General features: G+C 49.2%; 1 pseudogene; it reads right to left on the reverse strand.

Moving 5' to 3' along the window:
- Positions 1-6,184: 6,184 nt before the first annotated feature.
- Positions 6,185-7,780, reverse strand: LOC101356131 (leukemia inhibitory factor-like; annotated as a pseudogene).
- Positions 7,781-10,616: the final 2,836 nt, after the last annotated feature.

Here is a 10,616-nt window from a genome sequence, read left to right on the forward strand (position 1 = left end):
AGCCCTTGTAGTGCAGTGGTTAAGAGCTTGGATGCTAACCAAAAGGTCAGCAGTTCAAATCCACCAGCCGCTCCCTGGAAACCCTATGGGGCAGTTCAACTCTGTCCTGTAGGGTCACTATGGGTCAGAAGCCACTCGATGGCAATGGGTTGGGCTTGGTTTTGTATATATATATATAGAGAGAGAGAGAGAGCCCTGGTGGTGCAGTGGTTAAGCACTCGGCTACTAACTGAAAGGTCAGTGGTTCAAACCCACTAGCTGCTCCATGGGAGAAAGATGTGGCAATCTGCTTCCGTAAAGATTACAGCCTTGGAAACCCTATGGGCAGTTCTACTCATAACCAGTCGAAATCGACTCGACAGCAATGGGTTTATAGATATATAAGAAGCCATGGTGGCACAGCGGCTAAGTACTTGGCTGCTATCCAAATGTTTGGGGGTTTGAACCCATCCAGCGGCTCCAAACTCAACCTGGTGATCTGCTCATGTAAGGATTACAGCCAAGAAAACCCTATGGGACAGTTCTACTCTGTCACATGGGGTCACTATGAGTTGAAATCGGCTTGACAACAAATACACATACATATATTTATGTACATTTCCTGATTTTTTTCAGTTAACTGTACCTTGTGAACATTCTGCCAGAGGAAGGTATCAGTTTGATTGAACATTCAAAACCATTTCTTAGTCCACTTTGTAAATACGAGCCTAGCAAGTTTGGAATCCCTTAAGGTGGGTAGGATGGGAGTGGGGGCTGCTTATTCAGCAGATACCTTATTTCCCCAAGCTCGAAGAGACGCCGTGAAGATGGACTAAATATGATTTTTTTAAGCAACCTGAAAAAAGTGTTGTAGCCTAAAAACATAGCATGACTTTTCCCTTCAAAGCAGTTCGTGGTAAGCCTACTTCATATTGTTCAGTTTTCTTATGGGTGGTGGTGGTGGTGGTGAGTTTTGGTGCAAAGAAAAACGTAAACTGGTCACTAGGAAACCTGGAGTCCTTGATACGCAATGTGGCCTCTAATCATACCCTTGGCATGGCTACCTTCTATTCCTTTGATAGGTGTTGCAATAATAATAATCATAATAATACACATTTGAAAAGCATCTACCTGGTAAACAAAACTGGTGTTACACGCCAAGATACGAAAAAGCGGTCTCTGAAGCTGAGACAGCCGAGGCCACTGCTATGGTTGGCTGCAGCTCTGGCCAAGTCACATGCCATCCTGTTGACATCCAGAGACGTAAACAGCAGAGATAGGAGCTCACAGAACCTCAGAAGCTTTTAGGAGACAAGGAAATTGATTTGAAAAGAGTGTATCTGTTTTTGTCCTCCTTATTAATTGAATTTCCCGCTCAAATGAAAGAAGCAGAAACAGAAAATAATATTCGAAAGTGAAAGTCAAGATATGACACCCCTTGGAGAGAAGTACCATTGAGTCAGTATAAACACGGTGGACTCCATCTTCACCCTGTCCCTGATCTGGTTTACCTGTTTCCAGGTGAGAAAGTGGAGAGGATGGCCAAGGGCCAACATTTTCAGAGGCCCTCTCTGGGGATTATTTTCATGTGCACATAAATTTCCACAATAAGTACTTCTGGAGCTTACATGCAACTGAGTTGCTCTTTGAAGTTTCCTGTGCAATGTTCTAATTTGAGTTGTGCTACCAGAAATTCAGCTGTATCTCAGTTGCTAAGTCATTCTTGACTTTTTTGGAAACCAGAACCCACTGTCTTGAGCCCCTAAAGCCACTCTCAGTTTTTCCCCCTTTAAAATACTTTTCAGCCACAGAAACTGGCCCTACGTCCCTTTGGCCTCATTGCAGGCAGAAACCATTTGAAATTTAAGATGCAATAGCAGGCAGCCAAATGAATAAAATGAGAATTTTCTTGAACCCTAAATCTAAGGTCAAGTTCCTTTCTGTTGAAAGTGTTTTGAAAACTTGTTCTACTTCTTTCTGAGTCTTTCCTTCTAGTCCCAGGAGAATGACAAAGCACCCCATGGGACAGAGATCTAATCAGCTCTTCCAACCAACAACCTGTTAGCCATTAGAGTCACCGCTGTGTGGAGATTCAGAAGAGACTCCATCTGGAAAAGGGTTGAAGAATTTGGGAGAAGCAAGTGCAGAGGACCAATTAACAACCTTTCTCCAGAGATTTGAAGATATGAGTAGATAAAACAGCTCACGTTGCTATAGAACTCACTTTATGTATGATTTACAAAGTGCTTCTAATGCGTATCATTTCCTCGAAGGCACAGTTGTCTCATGAAGTAGACTGTAACCATTATCCACAGCCCAGAGAGGTTGTGTGGGCTGCCCCAGATCACACAGTGAAGTAGGACCTGACATGCATACCTGTGGCCTTGTTGTCCTCACTCTTAATCTCACCACCCCACCCCCACCCCTTGTCGTGTCTGATGTGGTGTGTTGTACTGCTGGCAAGTCATGTACAAGTCATGTTGTTAGCTGCTGTCAAGTGCTCCGACTCATGAGAAATGCTGCCAAGTCCTGCGCCACCCCTGTAATCGTTATGGATAGGACTGTTGTGATCCATTGGCTGATTTTTGGAAGTAGATCACCAGGCCTTTCTTCTAGTCTGTCTCAGTCTGGAAGCTCCGCTGAAACCTGTTCAGCATCATAGTAACATGCAAGCCTTGAAGTATGAGTGGTGGCTGCTCATGAGGTGTGTTGGCTGGAAATTGGACCCAGGTCTCCTGCCTAGAAAAAGAGAATTCTACCATTGTACCACCATTACCTCATCTTACTGATCAGTTAAATGAATCTGGTTAGTGGTCAGTGTTTTGTTTTGGTGTCCCTTTAAACACCAGTTGAGGTCAAGTAGATTCTGACTTATGGTGACCCCAGGTGTGTCAGAGTAGAACTGTGCTCCATAGGATTTTCAATGGTGGATTTTTCAGAAGTAAATCACCAGGACTTTCTTCCTAGGTGTATCTGCGTAAACTCAAACCTCCAACCTTTCTGTGAGCAGCCAATTACATTAACCATTTGTACCACCCAGGGACTCCTTGGTGTCCCTCTTTCCCCTCTTGAAACCCCTACTGTCTGCTGCCCACACTCTTGAACCACACCTCCCACTTCCCAGAACTCCCTGAAGCAACCCTCCTCAGGCCTGCTCTCCTGGGCAGTTGCTAACTCCTTGAACCTAGACATCTTTTCCCATAATTATACTCGCCTACCCTCGCGGCGCAGTGGTTAAAGCAATCAACTGCTAACTGAAAGTTCGGTGGTTTCAAACCACCAGTGGCTTCACAGGAGAAAGGTGTGGTAGTCTGCTTCCGTAGAGATTTACAGCCTTGCAAACCCTATGGGATCACTATAAAATTGGAATCAACTCAACAGCAGTGGGTTTTCTTCTTTTTTGTTTGACCTGTCATCTCATCTCTCTATGTCCTACTAAGGCACCAACTTGAGCTAAGGAACTAAGAGCTAGCAATGGCATAAATGTTCCAATCCCCCAAGCCCCTTGGTACCACTTACAAGCTCTGTGAGCTTGGGTGAGCAATTCAGACCCCTGAGCTTCACGTGTGAAATGAGGTTAACAGTTCTTCACAGGGCTCCTGTGAGGATCAAGTGAGATAATTTGGAATGTTATAGATATCAGCTGAACTCCTTCTCGCCCCTCAAGCCTTTCTTTCCCTTCTAAAGCAGATTTCAGGGCACCATCCTCTCTCTCAGATGGCTGTAACAGCCTTCTGACCAGTGTCCCTGCCTCCAGCCAAGTCCATTCCTCACATCTCCACCCTGACCAGAGGGATCTTTCCAGAGTATAAGCATGACCAGATTTACCCCCTGCCTAAATCCTTCAGCGGCTGTCCATGGCCTCAGGGTTAAGTCCAGGCTCCTTGGTGTGGCCCACAAAGCCCTGCATGGTCTGGCCCTTGCTTACCTTGCCTGCCTCACCTGCATGTACCATGGTCTCTTCCACCTCTAGGGCTGTGGACACGCTGTTCTCTTTTCCTCCAACACTCTTCCTTCCCAGGGCTGTTCTAACTCCTCTTCATTCTTTAGATTCCTCCAGGAAGTCTCCCTGAGTCAGGTTGGATGCCTCCCTCTGTCGTTCCTCCCATCCTGGCAGTGGCATCATTATGGGGGCATGGGGGATGCAGACCATACTAGATGACGCTGTCAGAGGGGGTGACACCAAAATGACTGTCTATGAAATTTTTGTGCAGTGTTTGAGCAGAAATTATTTTTTATAAAAATATCCATGTAGTTATAAAAGGAGCCCTGCTGGTGCAGCGTTAAAGCACTTGGCTGCTAATTAAAAGGTCGGCGGTTCGAACCCACCAGCCACTCCAAGGGAGAAAGATGTGCCAGTCTGCTCCGGTAAAGATTTACAGACTTGGAAACCCTATGGGGTCTCTATGAGTTGGAATTGACTTGACCGCACTGGGTTTGACTTTTTGGTTTTAGTTAGTTATAAGAGTAAAAATATTTTTCGTAAGCCCAGCTTGCATGTATCAATATACCTACAAGGCTAAAACTCTATGCTAATTTGCTTTTTGAACCTTCTAATATTCTCCAGTCAGAGCTGTTAGTATTAACAAATTACAATGACGCTTCAAGCCACTTGGTTTCCTCTGCACTGCGCTACAGGCACATGCTGTTGTTTTCATTGCTTCTGGTGTTTTTATACTAGCTGGTTTTGTCAAATTTCCTAGTGTTTTGTTTATTTTATACATTTATTTTTTAAATTTTCTAGCATTTTAGCTACAATATTGTGGTAATTAGTGTTTGTGAACATATCAAAAAAAAAAACAGCTTTTTCACCCAATGGCCCAATAATTCAGGATGCTGTGTGCAGGGGATGCTGATCTGCCAGATTGGTTCTAGAAAGAGCTTGGTAGATAGGGACTGATGTGGCAGAATCTGAGCTGGCGTGGAGGGGCTTGGTTAATGGGAGAGTCAAGGGGTCAGGGGTGGGTTAGGAAGGAAGGCCGCCCAGGTGTGCCCAGCACCACTATTTCCACAAGGTGATGAGATGATGGGAAACCCAGCTGGCACTGGGCTCTGGAGCCACCAGTTCTGGCTTTCAGACAAGGATGATTTTTTGTAGCTCACCTTGGAGAAGGTCAGCCAGCCTCGAGCTGTCCAATGACAGAGCAGAGAGATGGGAAGGGCAGCAGGCCAAGATCCAGGACAAAGGTGAGTGTGACCCATGAGCTCAGAGTTGAGTCTCCACATACTAGTCTTGCTACGGGGACAGGTAACTCCTGGCCTGGGCCCCAGCCTCAGGGCTTGCCTGCTGCCTGCCTGCCAGCCTGTGGGCTTGGATAAAGTGCTCAGAAAAGGAGAAAGAAAGGGGCAAAGTGAGTGCAAAGCATCATAATCTAGTTGGCTGAACTGCTAGGACCACTGCCGGCCTGCTCGGGGTTTGAGAAGAAACCAAAACACTCCTCTTAGCAGCTGTCACCGCTCCCAGACTGGAGGGCATTACTACACTTGCCTGGCCCTCAGCTCAAAAGAAGGGATTGGGTTCCCTGCCTCGGAGCCCAGACCTGGGTGGGGGTATGGGGGAGCTGGGACAGGAAGGGACCACAGCTTCCTATTGGAGTCAGTGGTGAGGTAAGCTCATGCCATCTTCTCCAGAGCAGAAGGCAGCTGCTCCCCAACACAGCTCCATCTCCTCCACACAGCTCCAGCTTCATGAGGTCTCCTACGCCCAGCCCTTGAGTCCTCACTGGTGTTCGGGACACCTAAGGAGCTCCCACTGTGCAGGAGCATCTTTGGGGGAAGGGTGCTGGGTCAGGACAGTTCCAGTGCCCCTCAACTGCTCTCTTGCCGTGTGGTCAGGGCCACTGGAGACAATATAATTGCTCACTGCATGAAGCCACTACTGAGGATCAAGTGGGGGAAGAAGTCCAGTCACACTCCACTCGCCAGCCTGACACCTTGGGGCTTGGCTGCCATTTTCCACAGGAAGGGGCACCACCTTCTAATTGGTGCAGTATCAAGGCCCTGCCTGAGGAAGTTTTGACCTTGTTCGGCTACCTCCCAGCCCACCCCTCAGTGGAGCAGACTGGCAGGGAGCCCCTCAGTTTCTGCCAGCAACCTCACTTGGGTTTAGTGAACACCCCCTGCCACACTGTGAGAGCCCCCCCTCCCCCCTCTAGATCCCACTCCCAAGATCCCTTGATTCAAAGCACACTTCAAGATCCCGTGCCTAGAAGGCCTGGGCCAGCTCGGCGATCACCTGCTTGTACAACCCCAGGAGCTGACAGCCCAACTTCTTCTTCTGGAAGATGTTCTTGCCCGAGGTGTAGGGGCTGTAAGACGTGTCCACGTGGCCCACGTGGTACTTGTTGCACAGGCGGCAGAGCACATTGCCAAGGAGCCCAAGCAGGGTGTCCGCTATGGAGCTCAGCTTGCTGTGGAGGCTCTGGTCTTTGGGGTTGAGGGTCTTCTGGTCCTCCATGATGTTGCCCAGGGAGGTGTTAAAGTAGACAATGATGCTGTACAGCTCCACCAGCTTGTCCTTCTCTGTGCCATTGGCGTGGAAGGGTGGGAAGTCTGTCAAGTTGTGGCTGCTGCACAGCTTGTCCACTTTGCTGGGGAATGCTCATCCTGGGCCGTGTACTGAAGAACAGAGGGCAGAGAGGAGGTGAGCAAGGAGGCAGGGATCGATGTTCCAGCCCTGCCACCAACCCTCGGGGCAAACTCTTAGGGCTCAGTTTCCCCACTGATGGGATGGGGACCTAACTCCTTGCCCTGTAGGCATCTTAGGATCTTCATGACAGGCAAATGGAAATTTGGGTGTGAATGTACTTGGTAAAGAATCAAGGCCTCTTACCATGCAAGGATTGTTATTATTACTTATTATAAGTATTAGGAGCCCCTGGGTGGTCAAATGGTTAATGCATTCAGCTGCTAATTGAAAGGTTGGAGGTTCACGTCCACCCAGAGGTGACTTGAAAGAAACCTTTGGTGATCTACTTGCAAAAAATCAGTCATTGAAAAATGTATATGGAGTATACAGTTCTACTCTGACACACATGGGGTCACAATGGGTCAGAACTGACTGGCAGCAAATGGTTATGTTTTATTTTTAGTTATTGTGATCATATGGAGAAAGGAAGAAAACCAGGGTGCCTCACCTTCAGAGGTGTGCCCCACACACTTGCCTTTTCACTCACCTAGGCATCTCTCTGCACCCAGGCACCCACCGCCCACCATCTCACTCAATGGCACTTCTCTGAGCACCTCCCCGCCTTTTTTTTCTTTTGTGTATCTCCATTTGCTTCTCACTCCATGTGGTGGAGGAATCCCAGAACCGAAAGTACCAGGCCCTGTACATTCTCACCCCAGCTCTGCCCCTACCTAACCCTGGGAAAGCTGATTCTAGTCTACGCTGGGGGCTGTGTAGGGAGAAAGCTGGGTGTGGTTTAACTACCCACACTTCTTTACTTCCAGCTTCAAAGGGTTCCCTCCCTGGTCGGCACCCCTAGCCCAGGTCAGCGCAGCCTCTACTGATATCTGCAGGAATTCTGCCCACTCCTGCCACCCCAGGCCCACCACCTCCTTCCTCAGTACTTGGGAGTGGGAAGGGGTATTTTACATAGAAAACTAGGAGGGCATTGGCACTACTGTTGTGCTGCTCCAGTTGGTTCTTGATCTGGTTCATGAGGTTGCTGGAACATGAGTGATGTGTGGTGCAGGTGGCCTTGTCAGGAGTGCTAGAAAGGGGGCTCCCTGCCCCATGTTCCCAGGGCAGAACAAGCAGCACTGACAGGATTCCTGGAAGCTGGCCAAAAGTCACCATGATCAGGATGGTGGGGATGGCAGCTCGAGGCTCAGGTCACACTGGATGCACTGCGTCTCCACCGACAGCTCTATCACCACTGTCTGTCTGTCTCCCCCTACTCTATCTTGCTACCCCTGCTTCTCTCCACCTGCGTGTATCTCCCTGCAGGACACGACCCGTTCCCTCCACCTGGATCCTGGATCTAGGGTGACACTCAAGCATACAATCCTTTTCCTCATGAAGGCAAAGCCCTCCGGCTTTCTGGCCCTCTGACTTGAGGGTACCACTCCCCATCCTATTGGAATAGGAGCTGCCTATCTCTCCATCTCCTGAAATGGCTCAGATTCCTAAGCATGTGCAACTGCCCAGAGTGACCCAGATCTCTCAATCTGGGCCCCCACTGGGACCACGGAGGGTCCTTAACTGACCCTCTTCTCCCTTTCAAACCTGCCACCTGACTCTGGCTTCCCAGGCCAGTTGCCCCCCAGATTTCCCATCTCCTTCATCTCTGTCCTTCCCCAAATGTGGCCAACCTCCCTACCTCTGTTTTTGTTGTTGGTGTTAGTTGCCATCAAGTCGGTTCTGACCCATGGTGACCCATTTATGTCAGAGTAGAACTGTGCTCATAGGGTTTGCAATGACTGATTTTTCAGAAGTAAATCACCAGGCCTTTCTTCCAAAGAGCCTCTCGGTTGGCTCCAACCTACGCCCTTTTGATTAGCAGCTGAGCACGTTAACCGTTGGCACAACCCAGGGACTCCCCTTCTGCATAGTCTTTCAATTTAGGGCAGAGGTGACCAGGAAGGTTCTGATTCTTCTACCACAAACCCTGAGCTCCCTGGGCACAAAGCCTGGCACACGGGGGTCTTCCCAGGCTTGACCAGGTGAGTGGACAGATGACAGAGAGAACATGAAAATAAGTGAACATGAGCAGCATCTCTCACCAGCTGAGTGATGACAGGATGGTCCCTTAGCCTCCCAGGGCCTCAGTTTCCTCATCTTCACCCGACCTCACCTTCACAGAGTGCTTGGGAGGAACTAGGGATGGGTGAGAAAATGCCTTGTAAACTGTTAAGTGCAGGGCCCACGCAGGCCGTGGGCTTGGGTATCTGGTGGGGTAGCTGATGGCGTTGGGAGCCCCCTGTCCTATTGAGACCCCCAAGAGCCCAGATGGGAGAAGGCCCAGCTGGGGACCTGGGCTGCCCTGCCATCTCCACCACATGGATAGGAGGCCTCTCTGTCAGGTCTCGTCCTGACCTGGGATCAGGACACCAGAGGCAGAGGAGGAATCAGCTGGGAGGATGGTCCTTCCTGCTCCCCTTTCCCCATCAGCCTGGCCTGTGGCTGAGGCTCACAGTTGTCAGAATCCTACAGGCACAGGGAGAGAATGGTTCCTTCTCCTGCAAGAGTGTGCAGGTGCCTGAGATTCACTTGGCTTTGTCCATCTCCCCCGCAGTGGGCAGACTGGGTCCCGATCCTGGGAGCATTCCTGTCTTCCTGCTCACGGGATCCTTCCAGCAACCTTGTAAAGGAGATAGACCAGCATTCATCATTGTTACTCTCAAAATTCTGCAGATAACAGAGCTGAGCTCACCCGACAGGGACAGCTACTCATGGTCACAGGATGGGATAGAGCAGAGCTAGGGCAAGGACCTGGGTACCCGGGCAATGCCCCTTCCTCTTGCTGAGTGAGTGTTCTTGCCTCCTGTTTGGAGGATGACCCAGTCACCGATTCCCAGTCCTTTGTTCTCTCTGGTCCAAGGGAGGGCAGACAACAGAACTCCTGCCCTCTCCTCGTGACCAGAGAATTTCCCAGACAGGGTGAGGGCAAGAACCCGGGGCCAGAGTGCTGGGCGGCTCTTCTGCCCCACAGGCCCGCAGTTGGGGTCTATCATATCCTCCCTTTCTGGCCTTGGTGTTTGTTTTGTTTTCTCTAGTTTCCTAGTAAAAGTTTTTTTTCTTTTTTTTTTTTTTTGCAAAGCTTCAACCTTGTATTACATGAGTGGAGGGGACGCTGAGGACGGCTGGGTGTGGCTGGCCTTGGTGTGGGATTTAGCCAGCCCCGCGGGGAGGGGCTGAGACACTGTTTTTTGTTGCTGAGCTTGGGGCAAGGAGTCAGAAACAGAGGGGGGTCGGGCTCCTGTCTCTGCAGTGAGCCTCTCCCCTCCCAAGCAGCTGCCTGTGCTGCTGTGGTGATGTGCATTTGGGGAAAGTCACCAACTGGTGAGCAGGGAGAAATGGGGGACTGCAGGATAGCTTTTCTCAGACTTCAGTGTGCACGCGGATCTCTGGGACCCTATTCTCATTCATCTGATCTGGACCTGGGGCCGAGTCCCTGGGTGGTATAAATGGTTAAAGTGCTTGGCTGCTAATTGCAAGGTTGGAGGTTGGCGTCCACCTGGAGGTGTCTCGGAAGAAGAGCCTGGTGATTTCCTGAAAAATCAGCCATTGAAAGCCCCGTGGATCACAGTCTACTCTGACACACATGGGGCTGCTATGAGTTGGAATCAACTCGATGGCAACTGGTTTTATACAGAAGGGGAATTCATTTATTACACTAAATAACCACATTTTCAGAAATAAATATTAATGTCATAATGGAAATGAGATGTATTTGTTTCCTTATTTATAGCCCTATTTGTTCTAAACAGCATGTAAGCTTTTACAACAGAATGCCCACTATAAGAAATACTGATGAAGTAGGTAAAGAGAATCAGGATCAGAGAAGATATAAGCAGACTGATAAAACCAAGACCACAGAAATAAAGAAAATAAATCCTTCAGCTCACAAGAGGCCACGTAATTACTGTGGCCAAGCTTCAAATTTGGCTCTGAGACTCTGGCAGCCAAAGAA

Source organism: Trichechus manatus, unplaced genomic scaffold, assembly GCF_000243295.1.
Source record: "Trichechus manatus latirostris isolate Lorelei unplaced genomic scaffold, TriManLat1.0 scaffold00061, whole genome shotgun sequence".
Taxonomy (NCBI): Eukaryota; Metazoa; Chordata; class Mammalia; order Sirenia; family Trichechidae; genus Trichechus; species Trichechus manatus.